The sequence below is a fragment of the Coregonus lavaretus genome, assembly GCF_964263955.1.
Source record: "Coregonus lavaretus genome assembly, chromosome: 32".
NCBI lineage: Eukaryota > Metazoa > Chordata > Actinopteri > Salmoniformes > Salmonidae > Coregonus > Coregonus lavaretus.
Window position 1 is genome coordinate 8,007,151 of NC_140019.1, and position 19,824 is coordinate 8,026,974.

The 19,824-nt window shown below is 40.5% G+C and overlaps 1 protein-coding gene across 1 annotated transcript in view; it reads left to right on the forward strand.

Annotated features, from left to right (window-relative positions):
* The first annotated feature begins 1,066 nt into the window (after positions 1 to 1,066).
* The window catches only part of LOC311107327 (sulfate transporter-like), a 32,525-nt gene continuing 13,767 nt past the window's right edge, over positions 1,067 to 19,824 (forward strand). The window contains exon 1 of the mRNA XM_084149812.1: positions 1,067 to 1,140. The gene's annotated coding sequence lies outside the window, so the exon portion shown is untranslated. The remainder of the gene's footprint in view (positions 1,141 to 19,824) is intronic.

Below are 19,824 nucleotides of genomic sequence, written 5' to 3' on the forward strand. Positions count from 1 at the left end.
TCTTTGAGAACTAACAATCAAATAAAAGCTAGACAGTAAGGGAGAATCGAAATTCCAAAAAACGGGTATTCAGGGCACATGCCCATTGATTTTCTTATTATGTTTGAGCTGAGGAACACAGCATTAGCCATGGCAAAATGCATAGAATTGCAGATATTTTGCTTGTCTCACAGCTCTATGCCAAACTGTGTAGAATTGCTGGAAATTAGCTTTAAAATTGCTAAATTTTTTCACAGCTCCATGGTAGAATTTCACCGGTTTGCCTGGTGGGAGTCCCTGGGCAAGAAAAATTTGAAAACCCCTGCTGTAGTGTATAGCCTTTGGCCAATGTTTGTCCATGCACCTGCACCCAGATTTGACTATCCTTTCAGGAGGAGCTGGAAATAGAAGCCAATGCATCCATGGGTTGGGATTAGGGCAGGGGTCCTCAATTACATTCAGCCGCGGGCCGATTTCTTTGTTGAGCGGATGGTCAGGGATCTGGAACATAGTTATAAATAATTTGTACACTGCAAATTAACCACAATAACCCCAAACAGATAAAGAATTTGACAAAAATAGAGTCATTTCAAACATTGATTACACTGGGATACGTTCACATATGCCTCTATATTAATGTGGGAATACTTGGGAACAGATTTCCTGAATTAAAATCACTTTGAGCTGGGTTCCTGAAAAAAAATGATTTTAAAAGAATAATAAGGTTTTGACCGTTTTAGGGGGCCAAATAAAATCGCTCTGCCTATTAGGGGCCCCTGGTTTAGGATGTCTAGCGTGTCAAAGTTACACATCATGCCATTTGGGGGCAGTAAAGAGAATGCAGTTGCAGCACCGTATAGTTTCTCAATCAGATATTAAATTATCAGAACACTGACATACTACATTCATGGTGTGATGTTCATAAGAATGATTATTCAGACTGTTTTTCTCCCTTGAAAGATATAGTGAGAATAAAATGACACACTTTTACTCATTGAATGTGTATATCACGTGATGGGGGCGTTTGCGTTTGGCTTCATATGTCATTACGTAGGCCACACAAGCCGAGTGCTACACTGAATCCCTGGCAGAACCATACACAAAGTATCCAATGATTTTGTTACTAATAGCCGTATAAACGAAGAGTTGTAACAGTCTTAGGTGAGTAACGTTCTGCAAATGAATAGATGGATTGAATAGTAACCGAATAGAATGATTTGTTAGATATTAAAAAATGTGCACGTAGTCTAGACTGCTGTCAACAAAGTACAGGAGGTAAACTGGTGGTGGACACGTTGGCAACATGTTTACAATGGTTCCCATTCATAACATAATGTAATCTGCATTTAGCTTTGTAAAAGTTATCGACAAATATTGTAGGCTATTATATAGATAGTTATAGCCTAAAAACTTTATAACAAATACTTTATTGAAACGAGGTTAAAGTCGTTATAACCATTATGTACAGGGTTATAAAAGCGTATGAAGTAGACCGAAGTAGATGGGATGGCAATGTGACGTGCACTTTTTGCTTAAAGGCAAATACCACGTATTCCTCTCTCCTAGTCAGTTTGTTGCATGACCAGTTCATCCTATTACAGTTTTTCTCAGTCGCTTTGGTGCATTTTTCACATCATCCCTAACATGTGCAAAATAATAAGTGCATTTCTCAGAACAATTTGTACAAACTGCAATATACAATAGATATGTTTCTAAAGCTAGTCAGTCACTAAAAATCCTTAGTACATCTCTCAAAAGTAAATATTCATGCCAATGATCATGTCAGTGTCATCAGAATGATAAGTCATTGAGTCATTGTTCACGAACAAGGTTGTCAAAATGTTTAGGCATGTTGTCAATGGAACTGTGTACTTTGACAGTATTACCTTATGTAAACTTAGGCTACAGTTTGGATGACAGTTACTGTATTGAAAATGCACAAGGCTGCACTTCTATGGCATATATCAATTTCAACAGTACTATTTACATATTACTGTATGTGGGTTATTGATTGAAAGAGACTGGACAACCCAAGGGGCACAAAGGAAAAAAAACTAAATTAGAAAGAAACACAGGAAACCACCCCTAAGGCACAACTTTGCCCACAGCACTGTTCTAGTGCTGTCTCTACACATCCAGACGTTCCTGTCTGTCAGCCCACATATTCTCATCCACATCACACCGGATATTTTCCCTTCCAATGCAACGTGGAAAGAATCTTTTGGAATGCCTTATCCATCCTCTGCAGGCGTCTACTGTGGTGTCCTCACATGCTGCATCCATTGCAGCCAGCAGGGTCATCTGTGTGTGTGGCTGACGATCGTACACCTTCCACCTCCATGCTGAAAAGAACTCCTCAATTGGGTTAAGGAATGGTGAATAAGGTGGGAGGAATTCTATGAGCATCCTCGGGTGGGTCACAAACCATTGCCTTATGATGTTTGATCGATGGAAACTCACATTATCACAAATGACCACATACTTTGGCAAATCCTCTCTAAACAGACCCCTCTCATCATCAGGGATGAGAGCCCTGTAGAGAGTCTCTAAAAAGTTGAGTAGATGCTGGGTGTTGTATGGCCCTAAAAGGGGGATATGGGTTAGGACACCATGCTCCGAAATAGCAGCACACATGGTGATATTTCCTCCCCGTTGGCCTGGCAAATCCACAGTAGCTCTGTGACCGATGATATTCCGACCCCGCCTTCTGCATTTGGTCAGGTTGAAGCCAGCCTCATCCACGTATACAAAGTTGTGAGAGGGTTCACTTGATTCCAACTCCATTATACGCTATATCCCAGAACACACAGTTGAATTTGTTTTGGTAAGGAAGAGTGACATAAAATGTACATATATTGCATGTTCCTTCCACAGCAATGGAAATGTGTGCAGTTTATGCTTACTGTACTATGTAACACTATAAAATGTTGCTGTAAAGTAGTTACATAGATATATGTTTTACCTGTACATACTGGTACCGTAGCTCCTTAACTCTGTCCTCATTCCTTTGGAATGGTACACGGTACAGCTGTTTCATACTCATCTGGTTTCTATGCAGCACCCTGTCGATGGTTGAGATGCTAACCGTATGGATGTTTTCAAAGACATCGTTGTCTTCTATAATGGTCCTTTGTATTTCCCTGAGTCTCATGGCATTGTTTGCTCGGACCATGGTGCAAATAGCCTCCTCCTGTTGAGGTGTGAAAAGGCGTCCTCTGCCACCGGTTTGAGGTAATCTTGCAGTCCTATGTGTGGAAAAATGCAGTGATGCATCGCACACTTTCACATAGACAAAAACTATGCGAACACACATTTTACTGTAAAACATAAAGGTGGGTGCATGTAAGGTGCAGTATGTATCTGTATAGAGTATATTTCTGTATGCTGTGAAATACAAGTGGACTACTGTAATATGAAGCATTGTAGGAAGTATACAGTATACTGCTTATATACAGTAACAGTGCACTGTACATTGGTGGACATACCTGTTCTCTCTTCGAAACGTTTGTACTATTGAGGACACGGTTGATCTCCCAATATTCGGCTGCACCCTTCGACCCGCCTCAGCCATTGTAAGGCCATGATTGACAACATGGTCTACAATAGTGGCCCTTATGTCATCAGATATGCGCCTATGTCCTCTTCTGCCTCTTCCTCTGTTTTGCCTTCCACCATGCATCCTTGCTCCTCTTCTTCCTCCTCTTGGCTGTTGACCCTGTTCGTTTCCTGGTCCATCCATTATTGGAAAATTGCAACTCTGTGTTGTGGTCTGTCTATATATGCTTGCCAATTGATTCTTCATGAGATGCACCTTTGAGCAATTTAGACAACTGGTTGATTGTTGGTTGAACTAACACTTTACATTCCTTCATGAGTGAGGGTTAATTTCACCTGCACGATTCAGCAATTTACGTTTTTGTACAAAAGGTCTAATAGAAATGTGTAAAACTATGCTTGACAGTTTATGACAAATAGTTCAACAATTTTGCATGTAATGGCTTATGCAAGGAACTAATGCCTAGATGTTTTGAGGGGTAAGACTATTCAACAGAGAACCATCTACTATATTTTGATCAACATGACATGAGCAATTGAAAATGTGGAAAAAAGCTGACACTTGTACATTATCAATTGCAATATGTACAAAAGCAATTGCAATTTGTTCAAAGGAATAAGAAATTGCTTTAATGATGTGCACAAGTGACTAGATGATTTGGAATTTGTACAAGTAGTATCAAGAATTGCACTTTTGATCTAAGAAATGCACCAAAGCGACTGAGAAAAACTGTAACAAAGCCATAGAGATCAGTGCTTGTTGTTAGTGTTTAATATTTTCCCGATATTTTACAAATGTTCCATCCCGAGAATAAATAACTTTTCTCCCGGGTAAAGCTTTGATTGGAGCGTTGATCGACATGACATTTGATAAACATGATGAACCCTACATTTAAAGACATTTTATGAGGCCAATCCCCAAATGATTGTTCCTTTATCCAATACATAGCCTATGATATGGCTAGCTGACATTAAGCATAACATAAATATATATATATAAGGCCATAGATGTAGTTATATATGCTCTCTTGGGTAAATAAATTAAACAAGCTCCAGTAGGCTAATCATTTTGAGTGTGGACTGTATAACTGTATTGTATTATACTGTATTATATGGACTTGAATTACACACCTCATTCAAACCATGAAGCTGGGAGAGAACATATGATGCTGGTGCAGGACATGTGGCCTACAAAGTTAGTTATAGGCTAGCGAATTTGATTTACATTTTGAAATATAATAGGGCCTATTTAAAAAATATTATTAGTAGGCTCAGCGGCTTCATGCCCATAGGGGGCACATCCCCCTCAGATTTGTCCTCTTTAAAATTTAAAATAACTATTTATTTATGCTTCTCTGTAATACTACTCTGTAGGACTACTCTGTGGTCCTCTGTAGCTCAGCTGGTAGAGCACAGCCCTTGTAACGCCAGGGTAGTGGGTTCGATCCCCGGGACCACCCATACACAAAAAAATGTATGCACGCATGACTGTAAGTCGCTTTGGATAAAAGCGTCTGCTAAATGGCATATTATTATTATTTATTACTACTAGCACATAGCAATTTTATGAAGTTGGCTTTAGCTAGCCCAGATAGGTTTCCAATCTCCCAACCTCATCACTAGCTACACCAAGAAGCCATTTCAGGCTATCAAGTTACAGTAGCTAGCTTGTATGACTGTCTTAGGTGGCAAGGTTGGTAGACTTTAGAAAAGCAAGCAATAACTACATTTACTGAATAAGACTCACATTCATTTACATCTTTTACCCAGATTTTAGCAGAGAAGCATATGTGACTCTAGTTTCAAGAAGCTAGGCAGATGTGGCATGCCACTACTTCACAGGAGAGGCATTTGAACATATTTTGTTTTTTTTCTGAAAATGCGTTTTTGGGCAGAAAGGCCTTCTCGAACATGTGAACTTTCATGTGCCTTAATAACAAACGTGTATGCCATCTGTAAATGTGAATACAATTATTAAATTACAAGCCTAGTTGGGTTAGCCACAAAAAAAGACAGGAACCTTCCCGCTAGTCATGATTGGCTGAGATAATGGATAGGCTGGACATGCCGAAAGATGAGTTTGGATTGGTCTGCCATGTAGCACACTTCTGTCTATATTATGAGCTGCTCAGTATGTGTAGATATACCTTGCTAACGTGGCTTTTTTGAAAGATATAATGTTAGCCATGGAGAACTGCAAAGCCATTTGCATTGCTAGTTACAGCCTAATGTTAGCTACCTAACACTGAATCTAGTTGGTTAGATTTAGCTACCTGCAGATTAATACTACAGCATTTCATGCATGGTGGCTAGCTATGACTATCCATTTGTACTGTAGCTATGGTTTGGGATTATGGTTCATTGTTTAGCTAGCTACATGTCTAAACAAAAGACTCCACTTCACCAGATGATTGCATGACCCATCAAGTTAGCCAGGTGTGTCTGGGGGTGATTACGGCCATCTATTGTATTTCATGAACATGTATAGTAGTGATGCGCGGGTTGACTCATAACCCGCCGTCCCCATGGTTATATCTGTGAAGCAGACAGGTTCAGGGTCATTAAATATTGTGTGGGTGGTGGGCGGGTTGACTAAAGAGAAACAATACCTTAGAAAATCCATAAAATGTATAATTATTGTGCAATTTATATAGTCTACATTGAGGTTTTTCTTTCATTATTTTAGGCTATCTGGTATTAGTGCATAAGCCTAAACTTTAGGGCTTAACTGTACGCTCGCCAAATTGCCTACACAGCCAATCGCCAAATAATGCTTTCGGGATCGGCCCGGAAAAAGTTAACATCAATCCACATAGGCAAAAAGGACGTTGTCGAAGTTTAATTCAATAAGACAAAAGCTGCAATAGGAGAGTTGAAAATAAGGGAGGGCCAGAAAAGTAATATTTGGTGAAGTGGTAAAAGAGGATGATAGCAGTGGCAGCTATGTTATGTGTGATGATTGTGAGGCGCTATACAAATTTGACAGTCACAAGACGGGACGTCAAATAGGCCTATGGCATGTCAAGGGAACTGTAGCCTACTGTTTAGATGGGTTAAATTGAAACTGAAATCTGGACATTGACTAACCAGAATAACCTACTGTTTTTTGGCAAACTCCAAAGTCCCCTAGTAATACTAGTCCCGTGCGAATCGACATCGCTGTGTTTTGAGAGAAATGTCTGAGTTTTACCGGTGTTGCTCACGGTTTGAGCAAGAAAACAATAACCCAGCTAGCAATAAGGAATTGGCCCAGAAGCAGTCCTCTTCCGGGGTGCCGGAACTGATTGAATCGGGCCGGTGTCGGACTCAGCCCAGAATTAAAATGAATGACTGCCCAGAATCGCCGTCTACCGGAATTCAGCCAACTTTGCCGGCATCTTACCAGAATCCCCCCAGAAGCGGCCCGATGCTAATTTAAATAAATGTATACAACAAAATGACCCAATTTTTTAAAATTAATTTTAAATATTACTATTATACATTTTATACATACAAATTATACCCATCCAAAACGTTTTTAATGCTGATCAATTGCCTTGCACAAAGTATAAAAATACTAAAATACTACTTAAACAGGAAAGACTCTTAAAGAATTTAATTTAAATAAAAAATAAAAAAATTGATCACAGAAATGAGAAGTAGTTTGATTTTGTCTATTTAAGCTTTCTTTCTTTTTAAGCTCTAGTAGGCATTCCGTTTTCTCCATCACTCCTCCTAGGTCTGGTCACTTCTCACTCGCTCTCTCCTTTTTCTCCTTCCATCTCTGCCAGGGGCTAGCTGCATCCATCGTTTTATGTATTTTTCTATCTCCACATCAGGAACTTCAGAAATATCAGAAAGAGATCAAATAGAACACTTATTGAAATACATCTTGAAAACTGTGTTGTAATAATGAACTTCCCTGCTGACAATCAAATTGACATGCTGGCCTGTTTTCTTTAATTAATCACTTCTTTGACATTATGCCTCTCTGCCCCATGCAGTTGCCTTGAAAGCAAACTTACGGATAACAACACTTTTTAAGGCAAGAGGTTCAAAAGCCTGTTTCCCATTGGCCCCTCTCCAATTCATTTTCATGGCCAGGCCATTTGTAAGGAGATTTGAGAGTATTCTCCACACATTCTCCTTGGTGGTCATCCCTCCAGACAGTCCCAAGTATATGGTCTGAAAAACTAAAACTTGTACAGTTGAAGTCGGAAGTTTACATACACTTAGGTTGGAGTCATTAAAACTCGTTTTTCAACCACTCCACAAATTTCTTGTTAACAAACTATAGTTTTGGCAAGTCGGTTAGGACATCTACTTTGTGCATGACACAAGTAATTTTTCCAACAATTGTTTGCAGACAGATTATTTCACTTATAATTCACTGTATCACAATTCCAGTGGGTCAGAAGTTTACATACACTAAGTTGACTGTGCCTTTAAACAGCTTGGAACATTCCAGAAAATGATGTCATGGCTTTAGAAGCTTCTGATATGCTAATTGACATCATTTGAGTCAATTGAGTGATTGTAGGTGTACCTGTGGATGTATTTCAAGGCCTACCTTCAAACTCAGTGCCCCTTTGCTTGACATCATGGGAAAATCAAAAGAAATCAGCCAAAAATTGTAGACCTCCACAAGTCTGGTTCATCCTTGGGAGCAATTTCCAAACGCCTGAAGGTACCACGTTCATCTGTACAAACAATAGTACGCAAGTATAAACACCATGGGACCACACAGCCGTCATACCGCTCAGGAAGGAGACGCTTTCTGTCTCCTAGAGATGAACGTACTTTGGTGCGAAAAGTGCAAATCAATCCCAGAACAACAGCAAAGGACCTTGTGAAGATGCTGGAGGAAACAGGTAAAAAAAGTATCTATATCCACAGTAAAACGAGTCCTATATCGACATAACCTGAAAGGCCGCTCAGCAAGGAAGAAGCCACTGCTCCAAAACGCCATAAAAAGCCAGACTACGGTTTGCAACTGCACATGGGGACAAAGATCGTACTTTTTCGAGAAATGTCATCTGGTCTGATGAAACAAAAATAGAACTGTTTGGCCATAATGACCATCGTTATGTTTGGAGGAAAAAGGGGGAGGTTGGAAGCCGAAGAACACCATCCCAACCGTGAAGCACGGGGGTGGCAGCATCATGCTGTGGGGGTGCTTTGCTGCAGGAGGGACTGGTGCACTTCACAAAATAGATGGCATCATGAGGAAGGAAAATTATGTGGATATATTAAAGCCACATCTCAAGACATCAGTCAGGAAGTTAAAGCTTGGTCGCAAATGGGTCTTCCAAATGGACAATGACCCCAAGCATACTTCCAATGTTGTGGCAAAATGGCTTAAGGACAACAAAGTCAAGGTATTGAAGTGGCCATCACAAAGCCCTGACCTCAATCCTATAGAAAATGTGTGGGCAGAACTGAAAAAGTGTGTGCCTACAAACCTGACTCAGTTACACCAGCTCTGTCAGGAGGAATGGGCCAAAATTCACCCAACTTATTGTGAGAAGCTTGTGGAAGGCTACCCGAAACGTTTGACCCAAGTTAAACAATTTAAAGGCAATGCTACCAAATACTAATTGAGTGTATGTAAACTTCTGACCCACTGGGGATGTGATGAAATAAATAAAAGCTGAAATAAATCATTCTCTCTACTATTATTCTGAAATTTCACGTTCTTAAAATAAAGTGGTGATCCTAACTGACCTAAGACAGGGAATGTTTACTAGGAATAAATGTCAGGAATTGTGAAAAACAGAGTTGAAATGTATTTGGCTAAGGTGTATGTAAACTTCCGACTTCAACTGTATATTATGAATATAATACTAATGTGAAGAATGCTGGAATGGTACTCTGGGTCAGATTGTGGCTTGGTTGATTTACTTTTCAGCAATACATGTAAAGATGTAATGATATCTTGTCATACCAGGTTCTTTTTTTAAGTCTTGATCTGAAAGTTGGCCCTCAACTCTCCTCAAGTCTTCCAGCGAGAACATTGGAAGTCGAAGGTCTGTCAAATCGGGAACTTCATCCAGGGTTGATCTGTTCGCCTGGAGCTTTTGCAGCTGCAGCAAAATCAGCTTCATTTCTATGGAGGTTAAGATCTCACGAAGAATTGCTGCAAAAATACAAAACAGGACACAGTTGTGTTTTATCCCTCACATTCTTTCAGTAGGTAAAGTCATAAAGGATGATAAAGATAAATATAATCAACACAATCACATTATACAGTGGGGGGGAAAAAAAGTATTTAGTCAGCCACCAATTGTGCAAGTTCTCCCACTTAAAAAGGTGAGAGAGGCCTGTAATTTTCATCATAGGTACACGTCAACTATGACAGATAAATTGAGGGAAAAAAATCCAGAAAATCACATTGTAGGATTTTTAATGAATTTATTTGCAAATTATGGTGGAAAATAAGTATTTGGTCACCTACAAACAAGCAAGATTTCTGGCTCTCACAGACCTATAACTTCTTCTTTAAGAGGCTCCTCTGTCCTCAACTCGTTACCTGTATTAACGGCACCTGTTTGAACTTGTTATCAGTATAAAATACACCTGTCCACAACCTCAAACAGTCACACTCCAAACTCCACTATGGCCAAGACCAAAGAGCTGTCAAAGGACACCAGAAACAAAATTGTAGACCTGCACCAGGCTGGGAAGACTGAATCTGCAATAGGTAAGCAGCTTGGTTTGAAGAAATCAACTGGGAGCAATTATTAGGAAATGGAAGACATACAAGACCACTGATAATCTCCCTCGATCTGGGGCTCCACGCAAGATCTCACCCCGTGGGGTCAAAATGATCACAAGAACGGTGAGCAAAAATCCCAGAACCACACGGGGGGACCTAGTGAATGACCTGCAGAGAGCTGGGACCAAAGTAACAAAGCCTACCATCAGTAACACACTACGCCGCCAGGGACTTAAATCCTGCAGTGCAAGACGTGTCCCCCTGCTTAAACCAGTACATGTCCAGGCCCGTCTGAAGTTTGCTAGAGTGCATTTGGATGATCCAGAAGAGGATTGGGAGAATGTCATATGGTCAGATGAAACCAAAATAGAACTTTTTGGTAAAAACTCAACTCGTCGTGTTTGGAGGACAAAGAATGCTGAGTTGCATCCAAAGAACACCATACCTACTGTGAAGCATGGGGGTGGAAACATCATGCTTTGGGGCTGTTTTTCTGCAAAGGGACCAGGATGACTGATCCGTGTAAAGGAAAGAATGAATGGGGCCATGTATCGTGAGATTTTGAGTGAAAACCTCCTTCCATCAGCAAGGGCATTGAAGATGCTCCTAGTCTCCTGAGTGGCGCAGTGGTCTAAGGCACTGCATCGCAGTGCTAGCTGTGCCACTAGAGATCCTGGTTCAAATCCAGGCTCTGTCGCAGCCGGCCGCGACCGGGAGACTCATGGGCGGCGCACAATTGGCCTAGCGTTGTCCAGGGTAGGGGAGGGAATGGCCGGCAGGGATGTAGCTCAGTTGATAGAGAATGGCGTTTGCAACGCCAGGGTTGTGGGTTCGATTCCCATGGGGGACCAGTATTACAAAAAAATATATATGTATTCACTAACTGTAAGTCGCTCTGGATAAGAGCGTCTGCTAAATGACTAAAATGTAAAAATGTAAATGTAAAATGTAAATGTAAGATGAAACATGGCTGGGTCTTTCAGCATGACAATGATCCCAAACACACCGCCCGGGCAACGAAGGAGTGGCTTCGTAAGAAGCATTTCAAGGTCCTGGAGTGGCCTAGCCAGTCTCCAGATCTCAACCCCATAGAAAATCTTTGGAGGAAGTTGAAAGTCTGTGTTGCCCAGCGACAGCCCCAAAACATCACTGCTCTAGAGGAGATCTGCATGGAGGAATGGGCCAAAATACCAGCAACAGTGTGTGAAAACCTTGTGAAGACTTACAGAAAACGTTTGACCTGTGTCATTGCCAACAAAGGGTATATAACAAAGTGTTGAGAAACTTTTGTTATTGACCAAATACTTATTTCCCACCATAATTTGCAAATAAATTCATAAAAAATCCTACAATGTGATTTTCTGGATTTTTTTTTCTCATTTTGTCTGTCATAGTTGACGTGTACCTATGATGAAAACTACAGGCCTCTCTCATCTTTTTAAGTGGGAGAACTTGCACAATTGGTGGCTGACTAAATACTTTTTTTCCCCACTGTAGATCAGGGGTGGACAGCTTTGATGTTGGTGGGGGCCACAATATGTACAGTGGGGAAAAAAGTTTTTTACCAAAAAGTTCTATTTTGGTTTCATCTGACCATATGACATTCTCCCAATCCTCTTCTGGATCATCCAAATGCACTGTAGCAAACTTCAGACGGGCCTGGACATTTACTGGCTTAAGCAGGGGGACACGTCTTGCACTGCAGGATTTGAGTCCCTGGCAGTGTGTTACTGATGGTAAGCTTTGTTACTTTGGTCCCAGCTCTCTGCAGGTCATTCACTAGGTCCCCCCGTGTGGTTCTGGGATTTTTGCTCACCGGTCTTGTGATCATTTTGACCCCACGGTGTGAGATATTGCGTGGCGCCCCAGATCGAGGGAGATTATCAGTGGTCTTGTATGTCTTCCATTTCCTAATAATTGCTCCCACAGTTGATTTCTTCAAACCAAGCTGCTTACCTATTGCAGATTCAGTCTTGCCAGCCTGGTGCAGGTCTACAATTTTGTTTCTGGTGTCCTTTGACAGCTCTTTGGTCTTGGCCATAGTGGAGTTTGGAGTGTGATTGTTTGAGGTTGTGGACAGGTGTCTTTTATACTGATAACAAGTTCAAACAGGTGCCATTAATACAGGTAACGAGTGGAGGACAGAGGAGCCTCTTAAAGAAGAAGTTACAGGTCTGTGAGAGCCAGAAATCTTGCTTGTTTGTAGGTGACCAAATACTTATTTTCCACCATAATTAGCAAATAAATTCATTAAAAATCCTACATTGTGATTTTCTGGAAAAAAAAATCTCAATTTGTCTTGTCATAGATGACGTGTACCTATGAAGAAAATTACAGGCCTCTCTCATCTTTTTAAGTGGGAGAACTTGCACAATTGGTGGCTGACTAAATACTTTTTTTCCCCACTGTACCTTACATGTAACACCTGCGATCACACACTGGCTGCTGATGTTGTTGAATGTTTGGCTCAATCCTTGTTGGCCTATCAGAAATCCCAGGTGTCTCTCTTCTGTCCTCTGGAGGTCTGATAACTGGTGCAGGTGGCAAACCCTTAGAGGTGTTTGACTGGCCCTTGCGTGGAACCTTTTCCTTTGGCTCCTCATCCTTACTTTCAGTGGCACTGAATATTTGCGTATTTGTGCCCCTGATGTTAAAAATATAAGGTTATTGAACTCATAAGAACGACCAGTGACGTAAACATATGTTGGATATTTAGGCCTTCCACTGAGAAATGTTTTTTTTAACCATATTTGTTATAGTTGTTATTCCTTCCTTTTCTCTTCATATTTGCGTGGCGGTCATCCTCCTCCTCAGGCTGAAGATCAGATTGGACCACAGCCATAGGAAGCTTACGGCGAGCCTCTTCATACAGTCATGGCCAAAATTGTTGGCACCCCTGAAATTTTTCCAGAAAATGAAGTATTTCTCACAGAAAAGTATTGAAATTACACATGTTTTGCTATGCACATGTTTATTTCCTTTGTGTGTATTGGAATAACACAAAAAAAAACAGGAAAAAAGCAAATTTGACATAATTTCACACAAAACTAAAAAAATGGGCCGGACAAAGTTATTGGCACCCTTTCAAAATTGTGGATAAATAAGTTTGTTCCAAGCATGTGATGCTCCTTTAAACTCACCTGGGGCAAGTAACAGGTGTGGGCAATCTAAAAATCACACCTGAAAGCAGATAAAAAGGAGAGAAGTTGACTCAGTCTTTGCATTGTGTTTCTGTGTGTGCCACACTAAGCATGGAGAACAGAAAGAGGAAAAGAGAACTGTCTGAGGACTTGAGAACCAAAATTGTGAAAAAATATCAACAATCTCAAGGTTACAAGTCCATCTCCAGAGATCTAGATGTTCCTTTGTCCACAGTGCGCAACATGATCAAGAAGTTTGCAACCCATGGCACTGTAGCTAATCTCCCTGGACGTGGACGGAAGAGAAAAATTGATGAAAGGTTGCAACGCAGGATAGTCCGGATGGTGGATAAGCAGCCCCAAACAAGTTCCAAAGAAATTCAAGCTGTCCTGCAGGCTCAGGGTGCATCAGTGTCAGCGCGAACTATACGTCGAAATTTGAATGAAATGAAACGCTATGGCAGGAGACCCAGGAGGACCCCACTGCTGACACAGAGACATAAAAAAGCAAGACTACAGTTTGCCAAAATGTACATGAGTAAGCCAAATTCCTTCTGGGAGAACGTCTTATGGACAGATGAGACCAAGATAGAGCTTTTTGGTAAAGCACATCGTTCTACTGTTTACCGAAAATGTAATGAAGCCTTCAAAGAAAAGAACACAGTACCTACAGTCAAATATAGTGGAGGTTCAAAGATGTTTTGGGGTTGTTTTGCTGCCTCTGGCACTGGGTGCCTTGACTGTGTGCAAGGCATCATGAAATCTGAGGATTACCAAAGGATTTTGGGTCGCAATGTAGGGCCCAGTGTCAGAAAGCTGGGTTTGCGTCCGAGATCATGGGTCTTCCAGCAGGACAATGACCCCAAACATACTTCAAAAAGCACCCAGAAATGGATGGCAACAAAGCGCTGGAGAGTTCTGAAGTGGCCAGCAATGAGTCCAGATCTTAATCCCATTGAACACCTGTGGAGAGATCTTAAAATTGCTGTTGGGAAAAGGCACCCATCCAATATGAGAGACCTGGAGCAGTTTGCAAAAGAAGAGTGGTCCAAAATTCCGGGTGAGAGGTGTAAGAAGCTTATTGATGGTTATAGGAAGCGACTGATTTCAGTTATTTTTTCCAAAGGGTGTGCAACTAAATATTAAGTTAAGGGTGCCAATCATTTTGTCCGGCCCATTTTTTGAGTTTTGTGTGAAATTATGTCAAATTTGCTTTTTTCCTGTTTTTTTTGTGTTATTCCAATACACACAAAGGAAATAAACATGTGCATAGCAAAACATGTGTAATTTCAAAACTTTTCTGTGAGAAATACTTCATTTTCTGGAAAAATATCAGGGGTGCCAACAATTTTGGCCATGACTGTATGTGTCTGTAAGGGAATATTAATGTATTGTGTTTAGATTTCAGATACATATTGTTGTGTCAGGAGGTTGATGTCAGTTATAAATAGTTGACTGCAAATATAACATTAACTCACCTCTAGTGTACCTGATGTTCACATCAAACAAACCCCATGTTTCATCAGGTGCTTCTTGACGTTTCACTGCCCTTGTGCAGCGTTCTGTGGATGTATAAGGGGACCAGTAGTTCATGCCATCCTGGACCCATGATGAAGGCACAACTTCGGTCTCCTCCTTCTCCACGGATATAAAGTCCACAATGTGAAACATGCTGTGTAAATTGAGAATGAATATGCATCATTTCTAGTATTGAAAGTAAGGGTCTCCTAAGAAGACTAGCTCTGCTGACCAGCCAAACGCAGGCTGTGGTGTTGATTGTAACCGCTGACCCTCACTGATTCTGAATGTCCCACATTTAGCCCACTAGATTGTGTAGTTGTGTCATGGTTCTTTTTTAGACATGTTTTACTTTTCCATGCTAGTTGGAGACTTATGTGTGATCACAGGTTTACTTAATATTTCAATATGATATGAATGATGTAGTGCTCATTACTTTAGACACAAATTCATGCACTTTAAAAGACACATTTGTATTTAGAATAGTTCAAATATATATATGAACTATATGAACTATTCTAAATACAAATGTGTCTTTTAAAGTGAATATATATTTCACACTAATTTAATACAACCATTTACATACTGATGTTACAAAAAACAATTTCTCAGCTCTGGCATCCAACCAAAATGCAGCAGTTTTATATATTATGTTTGTAAAATACGATCACGTATCTGGCAATATCTGTTAGATTGCAGCTGTTAACCTTCAACCAAATGAAGAAGCGGCATACCCACAAATGGGTTTTTAAATGGCAAGAGCACATACTTTACAATGCTTTCATCTACCTTGACACATTTCAGATTCAAAGACAAATCTGACAGAAGGAAGACTCCCAACTGGGATGATTGAACTGGGTAGTCAAAAAAGTATGTGACAGAAGTGAACTCATTATATACAACATAGGGTTCCCCTTTAATCAAAATTATATTTCTAACTAAATTGCTCCAGTGACAACCTTGATGCAGAATTTGGCTAGATATATTTCCTTGTATACACTGACTGGACAGGTAACATGTTGAGGAATAGGACCATCATTGTGAAATGTTTTCACTTTAGGGTAAGAAATATCACTACAACCATCAGAGGTCATATGTTCCAACTCTGATATCCGTCTTATAACTTGTACCGCAGGAAAGTGTGGACTTCTAACTATTTTTTTAATTTGAAGTTTTCAAAAGGAAAACCCGAGATAGTATCAAGGTGACCGTGCTGTTTCACATCATCACTTAGATGTATAAGACCATGCACACTGTATACCAAATTTGTATCCCCATAGAGCTGGCCAAAGTGCTCTACAAAGTTTTAGCAAAGTCACACATCTGAACACATAGAGAAGGACTAGCAAGAACTGATATTGCAACTGAAAGGAGCATGAAATTATTGTACACCGGTGCACTCAAAACATTGTACAGCACAACTGGCCCAGTGTATAACAAAAACTGTCTGAATTCAGTAGCCTTCCACCTGTGTCTTTCAGCAACAGCCCTAGACTTTCTTGCAAACTCAGAGGGAGTATAGCTTTTTAGAGAAAGTAGATTCTGAGACAACTGAGTAACACTCTGAGATGATAACCGGCATTGATGTGGACCAGTGCTGCCACTCATTTTAGCAGACGCTCTTATCCAGAGTGACTTACAGGAGCAATTAGGGTAAAGTGCCTTGCTTAAGTGCACGTCGACAGATTTTTCACCTAGTCGGCGATTAGAACCAGCGACCTTTCAGTTACTGGCACAACGCTCTTACCCACTAAGCTACCTGCCACTCCATAGCTCTAACAGTTTTCTTGTCACTCCAAGACATATAAGGTGCATGTAGTCATGGGGAAATGCTGTTACCATACCAAAACTAAGTTTGCTTAGTGGGGATGTCTCCTTGTGATGTTCCTCATCTGACTGCATTAAAGCTCCTATCAGTTCTTAGGCCACATTTAGTCTCAGGAAAGGTCATCCTACCTTGAAAATGTAAACCATATGCTGTACATTTATCACACCCTGCATAGCCCGTGTGTGACTTGATGCTTTTGATGAAAGCCTGTGCAGGGCCTACACATTACTGAACTAATTGTAATGAAGAGTTATTTCCCTTTAAACGTAAAGCCAGAGTGTAATTGTTTTGCTTCTTCCACTAAATATTTTAGATTCGCTGCCAATGAATTTGGTTTAGATGTTCCACCAAAAAGTGCATTCAGGAAGTTTTTATTTTAAATGTTAAATCCTTGCATCAGTCCCAATATGGGCTACAGATGCATAGAATAACTTTTGAAAAGAGGAAGCCCATCAAAATGGAGTTGTAATTTCAACGTATACCTATTTGGGAGTTTCTGCCAAAGTTTATCAAGCGTGCCAGATGGAGAACTTAGAATACCAAAGTAAAAAAAAAAAGTGCCACCAGCAACCCTGTCAACTCTGTAGCCTCTGTTGGTATTGAGGAGGGTCCTTGCATCTTTTGGCAAGGTTGGATGATGGAACCTCAGAATCGAAAGCAGGGCTGTTAACGCAACTTTTATTCCAAATTCAAGAGCCCAGTTCACCAAGTAGCCTTTGAAATGGTCCGTTGGACTTTCAACCTCATCGTCAACCATCTCCTCGTCATCATCACCCTCATCATCAACGTTCTCTTCAGCATCATCAACCTCACCCTGACCTTCACCTTCTCCTACACCTGCAGTGTCCATCAAAGCATCCACAAACAGTTCATCCTCAAAGTCCTGACCATTGAACAACATTTCCTCAGCGGCCTCATTGGACATATACAATGTCTGAGGAACAGCAGCATTTTCTATATTAAGTGTAGACTGCTCATGTTGGATAGATGTCAAATCTTGACACGTTTGCAGTACACCTACGCCGGATGTTTGAAGTCACGCTATACTCTGAATACTTCTCAGTCATTTCTGACATGCTAATGTTGAGGGCCGGAGCTCTAAAACACACATTGATTAACTGAATTACTAAAGGGCATATATAGCGACTTGCATTAATTCTTAGGAACCTTAATCACCTTTGTTGGCTGAATAGCTGGCTGGCTGCAGGAGGAAGAGCTGAGGCTACTGCTGGAATTAGCTGGCAGGCTAGAGAGACAGTGCAGAGCTATTTAGGTGTCAAAGGGACCGCATTAACATTCAAAAACATGTAATTTTCAGGGAACACTCACCTGGATTAATCAGTAGAGGTTGGTTAGCAGTTTGCTGTAAATTAACATCACAGACAACACAATCTGATTGCGGATTATGAAACTGGCCTCAACATGTTAGAAATCCCTTAACGTTAGTTGTTTATGTGTCGATATCCTACTCAGTCCTATAAATTAACGTTAGGCTACTGCAACCTGCCTTTTCACACTGGTAACTTCAGCGGCAGTAAAATAACTTTTTAACATACTTTTGTGCAGAATATTATTACAAACATTATCCAGTTACTTATGTCCAAATTGGATAAGAAATATTAGAAATACAAACAAAATATCATAGATAGTTCTAACGTTAAAAGTAATCTGTCACAAAATCAAAATAATTAGCTGGCTAGCTATTTTGTTTCCATCTTAACATAAGACCTACCGTCTTGATGGTCGAGCTCTAGTGACAGTTTATGACAGTTGGAATAGCAAGCGCTTCATTAACTCATGCGCTGGTAGACAGGAAGTAGATCTGCTAGAGCGCAGGTGGTGGTCCACCGTGGATGTTTAAACTCAACGAGTAGCCATACTGAATACGGCTGCGCAAAATGACTTTCAAAGCTGTAATCTGAATTTAGTTTGTCTTCCGTATCAATTCTATTCGAACTACTATTTTATGGAAAAATACATAAATAATGAAATGTTAATTATATAAAGCAGCCCATGTAATCATCTGCCAGAGAGTAGCCAAAATCGGCCCGAGCCCCAAGTAATACATTTGGGCCAGATATCTAACACCGGAATCGGCCCGCGCTCAATCCCTGCATCCTAGCCATAAGTAATACTGCCGAAGGCGGGCCAGACTCGGGCCACATGACGTCGGCCGAGTCTGACTCTCAGCCGAGTGCCCCGACTCTCAGCCGGAATCGGCCAAGATCCACTGTGCTAGCTGGGAACTGATTTGTTAAATTGAACTAAGTGCTGCGCATAGCCTATATATGAAGGGCCTACATGTATCAACTTTCACAGTGAATGCGTTTGTTTATATGTTTTGTGCAAATGAATTGAACATCGCCAAAGGCATCATAAAAAAATATTGCGCCTATTTAATGCAACACTTGCTGTTAATAGATCGCAAAGCAGCATACAACTGAGCTAAACGTTTGGAACAAGTTCACTTTCTCATCCATAGCCTAAAAACGAATATCAAGTGCAAGTTAGCTGTTTAGCTCACATCTGAAGGCTGGGGGGCATTTAGGACGTCTTCTACTGCCGATCACTTCCTGTCTACTTCCTCAATTCAAATATTATGGCGACACTGTACCAAAGATGGTTTGGTATGGTTTAGAAACTTGGGAACCAAGCTCGAGTTATCAGTGTAGCCGGTTATCCCCTGGACTTGTTGAAATATTTTCACACCTAGAAAAAAACCTCCAGGCTTCTGTCATAACTGTCATTTAATAAAAAATAAAAAAAGAGAAATAATTACAGGGGGCAGTTTGAGGAAAAAAAACGTATCCCGTCCGAATCGTCCTCTGGAAAAATTGACATTCTGGGGTAATAAATACATAACCAATGTTCTCTAGTAATACTAGTCCCGTGTGAATAGGGCTATAGCCTTAATAATAACTCCTGCAGAATTAAGCATTTCTTGCAATAAAATGATACACCAAATGTAGGCAAAATTTGGACTTGGGAACAGGAGTGGAAAAATATGATTTCTTTCTGCATCTTGAGAGAATGCAATGCTCAGTTAGATACGATCTGTGCTGTCTTCATCATAAAAGCATAATAAAAGCTGATAGTGTTTCAACCACATA